The 18,356-nt window shown below is 41.8% G+C and overlaps 1 non-coding gene across 1 annotated transcript; it reads right to left on the bottom strand.

Annotated features, from left to right (window-relative positions):
* Positions 1 to 16,979: 16,979 nt before the first annotated feature.
* Positions 16,980 to 17,060, bottom strand: LOC115070723. Its single transcript, XR_003849871.1, has one exon. It is a non-coding gene; the product is annotated as a small nucleolar RNA Z195/SNORD33/SNORD32 family (small nucleolar RNA).
* Between the last annotated feature and the right edge of the window lie 1,296 nt (positions 17,061 to 18,356).

The following is an 18,356-nucleotide window of genomic DNA, read 5'->3' on the forward strand; positions in this document are numbered from 1 at the left end:
TTTCTTTCTGCCCCATTTGCTCTTTTTCACTGTAGATCTATATAATATTCACCATTAATAGCCACACCACCATTTCGATGTTAGACTGTCTTGAAATTTCTTCCACCAGAGAAATTAGTCCATAGCTTTTCAACTTAGCCTCAGGCAAGGTTTTTGGTCGAGGGAAGACTCCAACCAGACTCTTTGCCAGAATATCCCAATTGCTGCTTGAGTCATTATTTCCCTCTGGAACTACATTGTTCTCAGTGCTACTTTCTTCCAGGTGCCTGCTAGAATGGCCTGTTAAGCTCTACTTACAGCAATCAACTGCTTTTCTAGCCCAAACGTCAAAGTCTTCCACATTCTTCCAAAACCCCACATGGTCAGTTTCTTGACAGCCAACAGCCCACTCTCTGGTACCAATTACTGTATTAGTCACTTTTCTGTTGCTGTGATAGAAACACTGACCAAAGCAACTTACAAAGGAAGAGTTTATTTGAGCTTACAGTTCCAGGGAAATTACGATCCATCATGGTGGGGAGGCATGGTGGCAGGAAGGGGCTGGAGGAGGAGGGGAAGCTAAGCTCTTTAGTATTTTAAAATTCTTTTATGAATTTAATTTTTGTGACATTTTACAAGTAGGAACTTCATGTTTTAGTTATTCAAACATATGTTTCCTAGACTGACTTAAAATTTTCATTGTAGCTGTCCACCAAACTTTCCAATATGCTGTGATGGTTAATTGTGGTTGTCAACTTGATTGGACCCGGAATCAACTAAGAGACATGCCTCTGGGTGGGTCTGTGAGAATACTTCTAGGAAGGATCAACTGAGGAGGAAGAGCCTCCTCTAGATTGTGCTGCACCTTCTGGTAGTGGCACAGACATAAAGGGGTCCGAGGGAAAAGCAGTACTGCCTTTGCCTGCCTCCCTTTATTCCTTGCTGGTAAGTACACCTAATTTGTTACTGCACTGCTGTCTTTCAGTGACATGGGAACCCAGCTGTTTTGAATTTCTACTATGGACTAAAGGCTTGCAACTCTCTAAGAATCCTCTAGGCCTTCAGGACCCATCAAGGCACCCAGTCTTGTGGGCTGAGCAGCTGTCGGGTTCTCAGCTTCTCCAGTGTGCAGACAGCCATTGTTGGACTACAGCTCCTCTGTGTAACCAATTCAATAAATCAGCTCTATTCCTCAAGACAACCCTAATATATGCTGTGATCCACATTATATCATGCAGATTGAATACTGTGCTACGAAGTGATGCCAAGGTAAGTTTTTAGATCTCAGGTCTCAGTATGTACTATGTGTAACCACTTTTTAATATGATTTCTATGCTTTTTTCCTAAATACTGATCATATAACAGAGATCCAAGTATCTAAGAAATATGTAAGGGACACAGAAAGATGTGTTTGCAGTCCCATATTTCAGGTTACCTAGGTTTGTGAGGAAGTCTGGTGATGGTTGGTTGATAGCCTGGTCTCTGAATTTTGCTTTTTCTACACTGTACTAATGACATGTTCTTGGGCAAATGACTTAATTTCTTGACATTTGGTTTCCTTATTTGTAAAATGGGGATCAATCATTCTGATGGTGTGGAGTTATTACAAATATCAATAATGTTTTCAAGGTACCTTTCATATGACAGACACTCAAGGAAAGGTAATAATTATTGGTTATGCTAGGCGTGGTGACACATGCCTTTAATCCCAGCACTTGGGAGGCAGAGGCAGGCAGATCTCTGTGAGTTCAAGGCCAGCCTGGTCTACGTAGTGAGTTCCAGTACAGCTGGGACTACAGGGAGACCCTGTCTCAAAAAGACCAAAAAATTATTGTTTATTTGGCTGTTTGCAAGACTTCTAGGTTAGTGGAAATAGTTTTTAGGTGTCAAAACTGTATCTTTAGACCCTTGACTGTCACAGTCTTTGAGACTATGTGCTTCCTGGATCACCTGTGCTTTTCAGCCATTTCTGTAACATCTACCCCGTGTATTGGCCAGCTTCCTAATTGGAAGTAGAGAACAAACAGAGAAGACACGAGGGGCAGCTTTGTCCTTCATTCTCTGGGCTTCTGTGTCTTGGTGAATGTCACTATTGCTAAATGGCAAGGGACTACTGTCACTAAGTGACAGAAAAATCTCTGGTTTCTTTTTAGCTGACCAGAAGAAGGATATTCTTTGTTTCACTTATTGAGGCCAAGCCATTCAATACTACATTTATTTGTTTGTGAAGTTTATTTGAAAAGAATAAGGATACCTTTCATTTATCTTTTCATTTCTCAGTACAGACTGAAGGAGAAACAGAATAACCTGGAAGTCTAGGGTCATAGAACTTGTTATTCCTCAAGCCATTTAGACCAGAAACAAATGTGAACAAGATTGAAAATTCAAACTAAGCCTTAATAAAAGGAACATTTTTCCTATTTTACATTTGGTATATATAGTCAATAATATTTAATAATATTCATTTCACTACCTCAGGCATTTTGTGACTTATTTGTAATCAGATTTATCTATAGGGAAAAGGTTTACTCTATTTTTGTAAGAACCCTGGCTCCATAAAACATTAGAACTTTCCAAATGCAGGTTTTCATAGCCCTTAACCTTACTTCACAGCTGGGTTTCAAATCTGTTCCAGTGATGCTGTGGAAATCTTTGGGAGTTGTGCATGGGTCGCATAATTATAAAGGAGAACGTCTTTGTCACTTTGATATTCTTTAACAAAACTCAAAAGGTCTGGAAGATGTTTCAGAGGGAAAAACAACACAGTCACTTTATTTCTTCTTTATTGGACAAATGTCATGTATTTGTATCTTTCCAAGTTTAAGTACATCAAATTTCCAACCCCCCCCCCCAAAAAAAAAATCGGGGCTAGAGAGATGGCTCAGCAGTTAAGAACTCTGGTTGTTCTTACAGAAGACCTAGGATCAAATTCCAGCACCCACATGGCCGCTAACAACTGTCCATAACTCCAGTCCCAGGGGATCCGACAGCCTCTTCTGTCCTCTGCGGGCATTGTACAACATGGGTGCACTTACCTACATGCAGGCAATACACGCACACACATAAAATAAAAATAATAAATAAAATAAAAAAAATCACTTATAAAGGAGACAATAATATGGAATTTAAAAACAGCTTTGTTCCAGTTTTTCTAAAGGTAATCAGATTGTAAGTATAGTTTCTTGTCAATTTAGAGATCATTAGAAGTCACACATATTAAAGCAGTTTGAATTTTCTGTGATTATCACTCAAATTTATTTACTAATTATTTTTCTAAATAGCAAGATATATTTCCAGTTAGTCTTTCCCCCTATGATGGTCCCATAAGAGATCATTTTGCTATTAGGCTGGAAATGTTCCAAAAACACAATGGTACGGTGGAACTCTGCAGCATGGCCTCAAGGGAGACATCAGGTGTCAGCTCCAATGTGACTTTTATGCTTTCGATCCCACATCTGAAAGTAAGGGTACAGTGTGTGTCTGGAAGGGAGGTGTGAATAGGGGTGTTCTGTCTCTGTCAGTTCAGCAGCCTCTGGGGAAGTGCAATCTAAAAGCCATCAGTGGGCTCCTGGGCATTGCCTTTAATCTGGGTCTTTTTGGGGGTCTTGAAATATGGTGGGAATAACCAATTTGAAGCAAGCAAATGCTAATCATGCAGCAGCCAGCTGCATGAGCAGCTCTCAGGTGGGGATTTGGAAACACTTTGCAAAACATAAGTCATTAATCTTCACAGTGGTTCTCTGGTGTCATAAACATCCATCACCACTCATCTTTGCCACTGGGAAATCTGGGATTTCAAAGGTATGGTGCAGGGTTGCCCCCAGGGTTCCAGTGCATCCTGTAATACAAATTGGGAACAGACCACCATCTCCAAATTGGGGAGATGGACCATGTTTGGTTCTGTGAAAATGCTGGTTCTATCTGGATCTCATTAAAAAATTCTGTGTCATTTGAAGAAATGTTCGTGGGAAAAGACCGAGTTGTTACTTCTGTTTTTGGTCTTTTCCTTTCTCTGATTATTTCTCTCACTACAGATCTCTTTTTCCTATAACTACTTTTTTTTTCTGAGATGGAATGTACTCTGTAGCACATGATGACTTAGAACTCAGTACTGTAGCCCAGACAGGCCTCAAACTCATGGCTATCCTTTTGCTTTGGCCTTCTGAGTGCTGGGATTACAGGTATGTGCCTCACCCATTGTTATAATTACTATTAATTTGATTTACCATACTTGGAAAACTCAGAAATGGATCACTTTACATCTCTCCATAATTAAAAAGAATATTTATTTTTACTTTATGTGTAAGAGTGTTTTGCCAGCATGTATGTAAGTGCACCCATGACATGCAGTGCTCATGGAGGCCAGAAAAGAGCATCGTATTCCCTGGAACTGGAGTTATGGACAGTTGTTCACTGTCATGTGGGTGCTGGGAATCGAACCCAGGTCCTCTGCAAAGTGCTCCTAACTGCTGAGCCATCTCTCTATCCCCTTCTCCACAAATTTTGGATAAGCTGGCAGGGGGAGAGTCACTGACAACGAAGCTAGGCCGTCAGGAGGAGCTCTGTTCCCACTGCCTTTGTCTTATCCTGAAAATTCTTGGTTTCATAGATATTTCCCAAATGAATATACAAATAAAACATGTTGGGTGTCAGGCTTGGAAGGGAAGGAATTGTGGCAGTGGTGACTGTTCATGTATTGTTAGGTAAGGCTCAAAGTTTTCCTAGATTGTCGTTGATTTGATGCTGTGCTAGTGGGTAGGAATCTTTAACCTAGTGTGCTTCTAATTTCATAGAACAAAATAGTAAGAATCATGGAGAGTTTAGGTAACACTCATAGTTTCATGATTCTTTTTAAAATATTTTATTTATTATTTTTATTCTATATGTATGAGTTTTATGCATGCATGGGTGTAAGTATACCTGTGTCATGCAATGCCTTCAGAGTCAGAAGAGGGCACTGGATTCCCCTGGAACTGGAGTTACAGATGGTTGTTAACCACCATATGGGTGCTGGGAATAGAATCCAGGTCCTCTGTAAGAGCAGCCAGTGCACTTAACCTCTGAGCCATCTCTCCAGCTCCAGTTTCATGAGTTTTAAAAGTGCAGTCACACAGTAAAATATGACAAACACTGGATTTGTTCTTATGTAGTACCTAAAAGTAATTGGTATAATGCCATTTGATAGGTGTGTTAAAGTCCTGGTCTGTCACTTACTGTCTGTGGCTGGTCAAGGCCACTTAATTTCTGTAAGTAGTTTTTTTTTTTAAATCTGTAAAATAATAATGATGGTTCTAACCTTATAGGGTCATTGTGAGGATTAAATAAGAGACTGAACATGAGAGTGACTGCTTGACGGTGGAGTTATTATTCAGAAGATATTTTGTACTTCTTTTTGTGTATGAAGTCCCTCTTGGAATTTGGTTTTCTTATTAAGCACATAAAGCAACTTATTCACAATGACTCATTAACATTCCAGATAAGTTTTGTGGTTATTGAGTAACAGGGTGCAGTATCTAAGAATGGAATTCTGTAAATATGTTTGGGTAGTGTCAACCACTTCAATGAAAGAACAATTAGGTATTGTATCATTGACAGTGTTGAAGTGCAAGTATTGGGAAATATAGTAAGCTTGCTGGAGGCTTCCTGTGTATGGGAGATGAGGGTGGGGCATACCTGCAGAAGTGGTTCAGTCTGTAAAGTGGACCTTTGTTTGAGAACCTGAGTCTGATCATCCAGAATCCATGTGAAAAAGCTGGACGTGGCAGTCCATGAGAGCACTGGAGAGGTGAAGGCATGAAGATCTCTCCAGTCATTCTAGACAAATCCATGAGCTCCAGGCTCAAGTATATATCCTGTCTCAAAAGATAAGGTGGAGAGCCATTGAAGAAGGCACCTGATATTGACCCCTGGTTTCCACATGCACCTGCATACACCTGTGCACATACAAGCAAACATGTACACATACACAAATATACACACACATACACACATACAGAAGAGGGGATCAAGCAAAAGAAAAATGTGTGTGTTGTAAGCCATGTACATACATAGTTGACAGAAACCTTGAATACAAAAATTTGAGATTAGATTTAAAAAAGGATATTAGGGGTGAAAATAGGGGAGGGGGTCTAAATAGGATTAAGATGTATTGTAGGAAATCCACAGATGTTCAATAAAATATACATTGAAAAAAAGGACAGCTGAAATCACGTATGTATGTATGTATGTATGCATGCATGTATGCTGTATCTACTCATCCTTAACCTCATTCTTCTATCTTATTTTTTTTTTCTTTTTGAGACAGGGTCTCCCTGCAGTTCCATCTGACCTGGAACTTGCTATCTAGACCAGGCTGGCCTCGAACTCAGAGACCCACCTATCTCTGCCTCCCGAGTGCCGGGATTAAAGGCATTTGCCACCATGCTTGGATGGGTCATCCTTCCATTTTATCCAAAGTGGACACTTGGCTTTCTAGTCAGTACACATTATACCTCCTTTTCCCTTCTGGAAATCCACTTTCCAGGCAAAATTCCAAATTATCATTTTCTTTTAAAAATATTTATTCTGTGGGGCTGGAGAGATGGCTTGGCATTGAAGAGCACTGGTTGCTCTTCCAGGAGACCTGGGTTCGATTCCCAGCACCCACATAGTGCCTAATAACCATCAATAACTCCAGTTCCAGGGGATCCAGTTCCCTCTTCTGACCTCTGTGGGCACTGCACAATGTGGGCACACTTATATACATGCAGGCATAACACTCATACACATAAAAAATAAATACATGAAGTTAAAAAATATTTATTTTGTTTATGTGTCTGTGTGACTGTATGTGCACGTGTGTGTGAGGATGCACCTGTACATGAGGGCAGGTGCTAGAAGATGGCATCTTGTATCCTCTATCACCCTTTTCCTATTCCTGGAGCCATTTTTTCCCCAGGTTTGTACACGGTGGCATGGGCACATAATTAATGTTGTCTTTCAACCATGAAAGAATCAGCCTGAGATGAAGACCCAATGTGCTGAGGAAACCAGAGCAAAGAGGTGGCAGGAGCCTGGGTCCTGATGATGGCACTGAGCTCTGCAGCAAGTCTGGAACTGAATGACTTCAGACTTCCTTTTACTTGAAATAGATGACTTTATTATTTAAATCACTCTAAATTGAGTATTCTGTTGATTTCAAAGTATATAGATAAACTCGATTCATCTTTTCCTTGTCTCAGAAAGGACTTAAGGCAGCTTGCAACATGATGAAATAAACATGAAATGGTTGAATCATGAGACGAATGGGGAACAAAGGAGAAGGACAATGGAATGAGGGCTGATGCTATTGCATAGAGGTCATATCACAAAGTCCTATATGCTTTTGATGACTCAGTATTCAGTGATTCCTCATAAAAGCTTGTTGAAAGAATAAATAAACAGAGAAGTTCCTGTGGGAAGAAGCTCCTTCTTTCCTCCCTCTTTCCTGCAGGAAGATTTTAACGGCAGCCAAACCAGGGCACTGCTGTGACACCATCCAGGAGTTTCATGACTCTGAGGCTTTGTGTGACCTTTCTGCCAGAGAGAAAGAGAGCCTTGGGATTGAAAATCAGTCCTCAGATTCTAATCCGATTAACTTTTTGTTGTCGTTGTCATTGCTATTTCATTTTCTTTCTTTCATTCCCACCCCTCCCCCTAGCCTAGGCGGGCTTGGAACTTGCTATGTAGACCAATCTAGCCTCAAACTCACAGAAATCCACCTGCCTCTGCCTCCCAAGTGCTGAGATTAAAGGTGTGTGTCACTATGCCGGCTTTCATTTTATTTTGAGACAGATTCTTACCATATAGTCCACACTGTCCTGGAACTCATATTCCTCCTGCCTCCACCTCCTGAATGCTAGGATTATGGGTGTGTACCACTACACCCAGCCCCAATTCTGTGAATCTATTATAAAATTACAAAACATGGGGTGTGCTTCCATTACATAATTCATGGTGATAAGCACTGGAAATAACTTAAATACCACCCTAAAAGGATTGCTCCATATCATTGTATCATTAAAGCTATTTGGTAAATTGTGGTTTATTCATTTAATGGAATTTAACATGCTTAGCATTTAGAGACGTCTACCCTTTTCTGAACTTTTGACAACTATAGCGACATGGTCCTCCTGCCTTGGCATCTGACTTTCAGTTCAGGCAAACCCTTTCTCCGAAGAAAAGGGAAACCTAGTGTTCTAGATACCCTCTATTGCTGTGATAAAAAGGATGACCAAAGGGTTTATTTGTCTTACAGCACAGTTCATCATACAGGGAAGCCAAGGCAGGAACTTAGTGCAGGAATCTGGAGCACAGACCACAGAGGTACACTGCTTACTGGCTTGTACCTTTGACCTGTGATCAGCCTGCTTTCTTTTTTAAAAAAAATTTTTGTTCTTCTTGAGATAGGGCCTCCCTGTAGCCCCAGCTGCTCTGTTGACCAGGCTGGCTTTGAACTCACAGAGATCCCCCTGACTCTGCATTCTGAGTGCTGAGATTAAAGGTGTATGCCACCATGCGCAGCTCAGTTTGCTTTCTTATACAGTACAAGACTACACACTCAGGGTTGGCACCACCCACAGTGGCCTCGGCCCTCCCACATCACTTAAGAATCAAGAAAATGCCCCACAGACATGGCCATAGGCCAATCCAATGGAGTCAGTTCCTCAATTGAGAGCCCCTCTACCCAGGTGTGTCAAGTTGACACTAAAGCTATCCAGAACAGTTAACCCCTTGTCAACTTGACACACAAACATATCACTTTAAACCATAATCTATTTCTTATCCCCAAGATCTCATGTTAGTATTAATATTATAAAATAAAACAGTACAACTTTAAAAGTCCCAGAGTCTCTAAATTTAAACACTTAAATATTCAAAGTCTCTTTTAAAAGTCTCTTAATTGGGATCTCCTGTAAAATTCAAAACAACTGAAATACTGTGTTATTTCAAAAAGGATTCAGGCACAATTAAGCAAAACGAAAGTCCAGCAAAGTAGCTCAAGGCCGGATGTCTGGGATTCACTCACAATCTTCTGAGCTCCAAAGGGCTTGGGTAGCTCCACTTCTCTTTCTGCCATCCACAACACACATGATTTCTCTCATAGGCTCAGATTAGCTCCCCTCCACACCTGCTGCTGCCCTTGGGGTGGTTGTCCCATTGTCCTGGAATCTCCAATATGGTGGAGTCACTATCGAAACTGAGGCTGCATCTTCACCAATGGGTTCTTCTGGCTTCACAGGGTGCAAAGCATCAGATTCTTTTAGTGATCTTTTCACACCTTCAAAACCAGAACCACGCAGGAGACTCTTGGCTACATTACCAAGACCTGCTTCCAGCTTGAGATGGAGGCTTGGGCCCCACTCTGAACCACAGCTTCTGTGTGAGGATCCTGAGGAAATACTTCCCAGAAGATTTTACCTCACTAATGCTGATCTCTTGTTACTTACAGCTGATTTTCCAAACCCCATCTAACTGGCATCAATTGTCCCAGTAAAGCAAAGGTTTCACTTTAGTGGTTCTGGTCTCTTCTTAATCACAGCTGATTCTTCAGCCCCAGCCAATCAGAAACTACAGATTATCAGTTCAAAATATTCCACAAACAGCACTGATCTTTGCTTCCCTTTGAAGCTTCACAAACTAGACCTCCATTGTTTACAATTCTTTGAGCATAACTGTTCCAAGTACCACAGTAACAGCTCACTAAACTGTAAGCAATCATTGGCTTTTCTAGCCCATAGTTCCAAACACTTACACAACCCTCCCCTAAACAACTGGGTCAGGTGTATCACAGCAATACCTTACTCTTGGTACCAGTTTCTGTTCTCGTTATCATCTATTACAGTGATAAAAAGACTGACCAAAACCGACTTGGGGAAGAAAGGGTTTCGTTGGCTTACAGCATAGTTCATCATCAAGGGAAGCCAAGACAGGAACTCAGGGCAGGACTCTGGAGCGCAGACCATGGCTTGTTCCTCTGGCCTCTGCTCAGCCTACTTTCTTTCTTTCTCTCCCTCTCTCTCTTTTTTTTTTTTGTCTTTTGTGAGACAGCATCCCTCTGTAGCTCCAGTTGGCCTGGAACTTGCTATGTAGACCAGGCTGGCCTAGAACTCACAGAGATCCACCTGCCTCTGCCTCCCAAGTGCGAGTGCAGGGATTAAAGGCATGTGCCACCATGCCTGGCAGCCTACTTTCTTATGCAACACCTGCCTAAGGGTGGCGCTACCCACAGTGGGCTGGGTCTCCCACATCGCCCAACAATCAAGGAAATGTCCCACAGACATGCCCACAGGCCAATCCAGTGGAGAAAATCCCTCAATTGAGGCTCCCTCTATCCAGGTGTATCAAGTTGACAATTAAAGCTATCCGGCACACTTAGAATTTCCGATCAATGAGCATATCCTCCTCTGGGGATGGGTTAGTCTGTCACTCCCCTTTTGGACGAAGCTTACTTTACTGTATTCATCACCATCATTCATTCAGGATGGACTCTCATCTTTGCCTCTGAGTGATGATCCTTTAATTCAGTCAAAACCCCTACTTGATATCCTATAACATAAAAACTATGCTGTAAAGTTAATCATATCTCTATATTAATAAAAGGTAGATGGATAAAAGTATAGATCAAAAAATAAGGAAGAAAATGTAGTCCTCATTTATGCAACTGGCCATAAGATTAGAGTTACTATTTATAACTTCTATACAATACCTAGTCTATGTTCCCTTTCCCTTGCCCCTAGCCAGCACCTCAGCAGAACATGGTTGTTTTACTTGGTGGGTAACTTAAATTCCTTTTTGGGTTGAACCTTTAGTTGTGCTGAATGTATTAAGTGACTGAGTCTTCCATTAATATATTTTTTTACTGTGAGAGATGGTGGCACTAGGTACTGCCATTTCCTGGCTTCCATGCATACTCCCCAGACCCAAAGTGATAGCCTATGGGGCGGGTCGCTTGACCCCTGGTGTGGTGTGTGCGGGCACCCTGGGGTCTCCACCACACCTGGCTAATCCCGGCGTGAGTCTGGCTGCAAGCGATGTGGGGAGCGCGCCTGGGCTCCCCGGGCGCACTCACTCTGGATGTGGCCCGGAGTCAGGTGTGCGTGCACTCTCCCGCCGTGGTTCTGGTCCCGCTGTCTAGCTAGCGGCTGGCGGGCCTGGCCGGCCCGGTCGCGCCTCTCTGGAGACAGCAGGTGCGAAGACTTCTCTGATGCTGGCTGTAGCTGATAGCTACACACTTCTCTGGAGCGGAGAGCTTTCTCTGCTACTAGAGTATTATCTAGTCGGGATCCCGCCTCTATTACACCCTTGTGCCCTTCCTCAGGATTGCGGAGTCCTGGCCAGTGAACTCCACAGGGAAGAAACACGGAGGCGGCGAAAGCTAGGATATCCGTGGGTCGGTAACGGAGAGTGCTGCTCTCCGGTGAGATCAGGTTGCCGGTAGTAAGACACAGGACTCAAGACACGGCTTAGTCTGTGTTTACTGCTTTATTGTATCTCTGCTCCTTGCTGTCCAGCGCTCTCCTGATCCAGCTTTCTGAGACCCAATATCCGGGACCCCGTCTCTGACCTGATCTCCTGGTCCCAGTCTCTGACCTGATCTCTTGGTCCCAGTCTCTGACCTGATCTCTTGGTCCCAGTCTCTGACCTGATCTCTTGGTCCCAGTCTCTGACCTGATCTCTTGGTCCCAGTCTCTGACCTGATCTCTTGGTCCCAGTCTCTGACCTGATCTCTTGGTCCCAGTCTCTGACCTGATCTCTTGGTCCCAGTCTCTGACCTGATCTCTTGGTCCCAGTCTCTGACCTGATCTCTTGGTCCCAGTCTCTGACCTGATCTCTTGGTCCCAGTCTCTGACCTGATCTCTTGGTCCCAGTCTCTGACCTGATCTCCTGGTCCCAGTCTCTGACCTGATCTCTTGGTCCCAGTCTCTGACCTGATCTCCTGGTCCCAGTCTCTGACCTGATCTCTTGGCCAATGTTGTTGTTTGGTCTGAGTCTAGTAGGGGTCCTAGTTTGTTCTTCATTGCTGTGACAAAATACTCTGACCACTACTAACTTGGGGAGGAAAGGGTTTATTTGGCTTACATATCCCAGGTCAGAGTTCATCCGGGAGCCCAAGGTAGGAACTCAGGGCAGGAACATGGAGGCAGGAGCTGCAACACAGGCCATGGAGGATCACTGCTTACTTTGCTCCCCTGGCCCCTGCTCAGCCTGGTTTCTTATACAACACAGGCCCACCTGCCCAGGAGTGGCACCACCCACAGTGGGCTGGGCCCTCCATCACTCATCAAGAAGATGCCCCTCAGACATGGCCACAGGCAGTCCAATAGAGGCAATTCCCCAACTGAGGATCCCTCAACCCAGGTGTGTCAAGTTGACACTAAAGCTATCCAGCACAGTAGGTTTATGCCTTTAGCCATTAATTGTCACTGGATTTTCATGTTGTGACTCAGATGTGCTTATTTTAATTTTTTAGAATAACTATGCCTTAAAATATTTTAAATTTATGAACATGGCTGTGGAAAGAAGAGGAAACAGGCTTAACTCTGCTTCACCATGTTGATATACCATAGTGTCCCACCCTGTGTGGGCGGCCAGTGCTCTCAGCTCTGTTCTTCACTGAGACTTAAACTCAGCTGCAGAGAGCTGCCTTCCCAGAGCCTACATTTCCCTTAACGCTAATGTGGAGGTACAAATAGTCTACATCCTTCCTTCTGTTTGGAGCAGTTCTGCAGGTCCATTCTAATTTTGGAGCTCCCTGAATGACTGGCTGAGATCTCAGGTGCAGCTGCTTTGCAGAAAGTCTCCCTCTGACCCATCCTGCCTTAAGCACTTCCTTACATTTCCTGAGAACTGTACCCATATACCCCACCACTATTCTCCATCTGAGTCCATTTGTGAATCATATCTAAGACAGACTATACTAGAGAAGATTTTCAATGTCCTGCAGAATACATCAGCATTTTAACTGGCATAGTGGATATGTTATACTTGAAAATAATTTTGTTTTTCTTTTGGCAGCTGTCATTCTCTGTGACTCCAGTCATGTGATTAGCTAACTGACAAGTTGTATTAGTCAACTATCTGAGATAGTCTACCGGTAAAGAGGAAAGGTCTAAGTCCACCCATATAGGAAAGGTCTATTTTGGCTTATGGTTTCAGAGGCTTCATCTGTGATCTCTTGGCCTCATTGCTTTGGGTTTGAGGCAGCCCAGTACATTCTGGTAGGTGCGTAAGGAGGGGACCGCTCACCTCATGACAGCCAGTAACGAAGTAATGGGAAGAGAGAAGAAAGGGCTCAAGGGAACTCTCCTAGTGACCTAACTTCCTTCTGCTATCCCCACCTGCTAAAGGCTCTACTGCTTACAGATAGCACTACAGGCTAGCAACCAAGCCTTTGGCAGATGGGCCTTTGGGAGACACTTAAGATCCAAGCTGTAACATATGTTAAAGCATTGTTTTACAAACCAGCAAATTAAAAGGACTGTTGTATTAGACTAACCTACTGTAACTCAGCAAAGGCCAGATTTTAAGATAGTATAAAGTGAATAAAACTGATGTCACCTAGGGTCTGTTCTCAGGTCTTTTTCTTGGCCAGGTAAAGAAAGAATTATAAGAAGAGAATTTCAAGTCTCAGCACACAGCTAAGATATTGAAGCATACATTACACACAGCAAAGAGACAAACTCTACACATGGGGAAGGGTCCAGAGCTGGAGCTCCGTCTACTCCCTGGTGAATCTGGGCTTTTATATTCTGTAGGGTAGCAGGTGGGACAGGATTGGGTTCCTCTTTCCTGCTTTGAATTGGACAGGGCAGGATGCATGTTGTTGGTTAGGTCACTCAAGTGAGAGAAAAACCTAATTGGGTAGAGCAAGGGCAGGAGATTTGAAATTCCTGCCACACCCTACAGCGTGTGTGCATGAGCATGTGTGAAGCCTGCCAAAAGGGCCAACTTCGAACAAGAACCGGGAAGTAGCTCATCTTCGGTGCAAATGAAAGTAGTTGGAACACAGCTGAATCTAGTCTGGGGCTGCCTCCTGCCTAATTCAGAACTACCTCTTATTCTCCTTCAAAACCATAATATTTATTATTTTTCCCTCAACATGAAATATAATACATGCTTATTATAGAAAACTTGAAAATAAAGCTTATAATTTCACTACCCCAAAATAATTCCTTATTATTTTGGGGTGTACATCTAGCCTTTTATCTGTAATATATACTTTATGAAAATATAATTCATGAATCAAAATGTCTGTAGATTTTTTTGAAACTTTGATATGAATTAGCAACTTGGTTTAAAAATTATTGCATTAGCTTACATATAGTCATTCACCAGCAGTGTTTGAAAGCGTAGTGTTCTAATACTGACTTATTTTTTAAAGGAATTTTGTTCATTTGATAGGCAAAATAGTTTTTTCTTTAATTTGCATTTCTATAATCACTAATAGATGGGACTTATTTTCATGTTTATTATATTTCTGTGTGTATGTGTAAGTATGTAAACTATCATGTCCTTTGTCTATTTTTTTCTTGGCATATTTAAATTTTTCTATATCATATAATGCAGATATTTCCCCCTGAATTTTCATTTGTCTTTCAATGGAACCTTTTGATATATGCAGCCAAATTTACTAATGTCAAATTTAGTGTGGTTTCTGTTCTGCTTGGGAAGGCCTTTGCTACCCTAGGGAGGAACTTTGCTGGAAGGTGAGGTCACCTGTGAGGAGACAAGGGGATTAGGCAGGAAGGGGCTGAGGAAGCCTACAGCGAATTCCAGCATCCCAAGGCCCTAGAATCATATAGTCTAGCCCCTTCATTTTACAGATGAAGGTGCAGTGGTCCAGGGAGAGTTAGAAACAAGATTGAAGTAGCAGATTTCAAAGTCTCCTAATAAAAGCATTATCTGTGAAGGGATGCGTCACATTTTCATAAAGAAGTAATTAATTTAGTAATGGTAAAAGGGAAAATCCTCTTACACTTTTCTATATTCTAATGCTTGCCACAACATTGAAGTGGAATTAAACATGCCCCTGAATGCTGATTACATCTTTACACCTAGAATTGATGGCTCTAATTTCTTTTTATTGATTGTGTGGCATTTTATAAAAGCTATATGGATGTCATGGTGCTTACCCAAAGCAAACTCACCACAGCAACCAGCATCCATCTATAATTGTTAACAGAATCCACAAATTAGACTAGAGGCCATTGAAACTGAAGAAGAAAAGGCTGTGTAGTATTCAAAACGTGGTAGGTTATTTGTTGACTCAAGGATGGAAATAAATAGCAAATAATTGTATATTCCAGAAGGGGGTCTTGCATCTTAATAGATGCCTCTAGTTTAATTTGTAGCAGGATATAGTGTTGCCGAATTTAACATATAAAAATATGGAGCACCTAGGGAAACTTGAATTTCAGACAATGAATAATTTTTAATATAATTATGCCCTATGTATTGAGTAACTTTTTGTATTAAAGTTACTCATTTATCTGAAATCAAATTTAATGAGGCAATCTGGATTTGATCTGGCAACCTAGTAAGAGGAACCATTTGTTACACATATTATAACAATCCATATTATAATAAATCCAATGCATTTATTGTACAAGTTTGTTTCTTTTTCACACCAGTGAATGAATGAACAAAATACTTTCAAGGAAAAATCCACTAAGAATCTCATGCAGAGGTAAAATTTTCCAATGATACATAGAAATGTTTTATTAGAGGGCCGAGGAGGCGGCTCAGTGGGTAAGAATGCTTACTCTGTGAACTTTAAGACTGAGTTTGAAGTCCCAGCTTCATATAAAAAGCTGTGCATGGTGTCAAGTACCTGTAAGTCCAGCATTGGTGGTGGTGGTGGTGGTGATGGTGGTGATGGAGACAGGTAGGTCCCTAGAGCTCACTTGCTGGTCAGTCATCCTAGCCTAAACTGGTGAACTTCTGATTCAGTGAGAGACCCTGTCTTAAGGCAGTAATGCAAGAGCAATACAGGAATGTGCTTGATGTCCTCCTCTGGCCTCCACATGGGAGGGCATGGGCACAGGTGCTTGCATGCTCAAGTGCATGCACCCTCCAACACACACACACACACACACACACACACACACACACACACACCACACAGAAACATGTTATTAGTTTCCTAGTACTGCTATGGCAAAATAACAAAATTGGGTGGCTCAAGACCATAGATACTTACTGTGTTCCAGTTCTGGAGGCCAGAAGTCGGAAATCAAGATGCCAGTAGCACCCGGCTCCCTCCGAAGCTGGAAGAAGAATGGCTACTTGCCTGCCTCTTCCTGGCTTCTGAGGTCTGCAGACAGGCCTTCCTGTTTTGCTTTAAGCACAGTGGTTCAGCCTGACTTCTGTCTTCACAGGACAAACTCTCTGTTTTTGTTTTTGCATTTTCTTCTTCTTTAAAGATACCAGCTGTACTGGGTAGAACCCATACTAAAGAACTCATTTTAACTTCACTCATCTGCAAAGATCCTGTTTTCCATGGTCACTTTAATGGGTACCAGAGGTTCAGGTTTCATTATATCTTTCTTGTTGCCACAAGTAAACACATAGCAACATGATTGCCTGATAGCCTTGATTTTATATTAAAAATAGAAAACAGCTTTTACCATCGTCATTTTATTATTTGCCAATTACAAGTACCGATAATGCCCAAACTGGTTCCCATTCAAGTTGGAAAGGTTTTTGTTTTCAAAAGAGAAAACAGAAAATTTTATGTGGGATCCTAGAATGTAAGCTTACATTTTTGTCCTGTGCTCCAACTTAACACAGAAAGAATACTCAGGGGCCTGCAGTCTCAGTCAAGCAGACGTTTATGTTCCCTGAGCGCAAGGCAAGTTGTGCTTTTTTTTTTCCCCTCACACTGGAAACCCAATAGAGTTACAGCCTTGTCAGAAGACCAGCTTGTTGCTCCAAGCCACTTCTGAGCCAGGAGTCCCAGGCCCAGGGGAGGAAGGGGCCTGTCAGTCTCAGAGCAGTGCATGACTTTATCTTATGGCTGTGAGACTCAAAATGAAAGATGATGACTTCTCCTCACTGACCCAACCCAGGCTGTGCTTTTAAAGGAAAATACAGGGATTGCCATTGTCATGGATTCTTAGGTGTGAAGGTCCCTCTGCAGTCCAAGAGGGATCCTCATAGTGACTTCTTATATTATTGTTCCAACAAGAGGGGGATGTGAGACTTTTAGGGGCTTTTACTCATAAAATGTATAAAGCTTTCTTATTTTAAAGTGATTTGGGGGACCCTTCAGACAAGTCAGAGGAACTTCTCAGTGATACACAATGTATAGAAGAAAGCTCAGTGGTTAAGAGTGTTCACTGTTCTTTCAGAGGACCTGAGTTCAGTTCCCAGCACCTACATTGGGTAACTCATAACTACCTGTAACTTCAGCTTCAGGGGAGCTGACATCCTTTTCTAACCTTCAAGGACATCCACACATATGTAGCATATACTCACACATACACATGTATATTTAGAGAGAGAGAGAGAGAGAGAGAGAGAGAGAGAGAGAGAGAGTAGAACATACACACACACACACATGTATATATATAGAGAGAGAGAGAGAGAGAGAGAGAGAGAGAGAGAGAGAAAGACCAAAAAAGAAGTGTCCAAGTAGCTCTTGGATTTAAGTTACCAACAACACATTTACCATGTTAATCAAGAGATGAATCAGCTCAAATTTCTAATTCAGATCACATCAAGGAAAATGAGCAACAGTCTCAAGAGAAAAATTCACTAATGGTACAGAAATAGCCCATTTTGGAGCTGGAGAAATGGCGCAGTGGTTAAAAGCAGTTGGTGTTCTTCCAGACGACCCAAGTTTGGTCTCCAGCACCCATGCTCGGCAGCCCATAAATGCCTATAACTTATAACTCCAGTTTCAGGGAATCTGACACCTCCTTCTGGCCTCTACAGGCATCTGCATATACTCACACAGATATATACACATACACATGAATTAAAAAAAAATTAAGCCCATTTTAAGGAGGATGTTAGAATAGCTGTCTATCCATCTATCTATCTATCTATCTATCTATCTATCTATCTATCTTATCTATCTATCTATCTATCTGTCATCTATCTATCTCTATCATCTATCTGGCTATCTATCTATCTATCTATCATCTATCTATCTATCTATCTATCTATCTATCTATCTATCTATCATCTATCTATCATCTATCTATCATTAATCATCTATCTGTCATCTATCCATCTATCTATCATTTAACAATTTTCTTTATTTTTTCTTTCTATATTGTCATCTATTCTTCCCTTAAAAAGATGGTATAACAGCATTAAAAGAAAATTTTGCTGTCTATTATAAACTTTATATC

This window comes from Nannospalax galili, unplaced genomic scaffold, assembly GCF_000622305.1.
Source record: "Nannospalax galili isolate Female #2095 unplaced genomic scaffold, S.galili_v1.0 scaffold277, whole genome shotgun sequence".
Taxonomy (NCBI): domain Eukaryota; kingdom Metazoa; phylum Chordata; class Mammalia; order Rodentia; family Spalacidae; genus Nannospalax; species Nannospalax galili.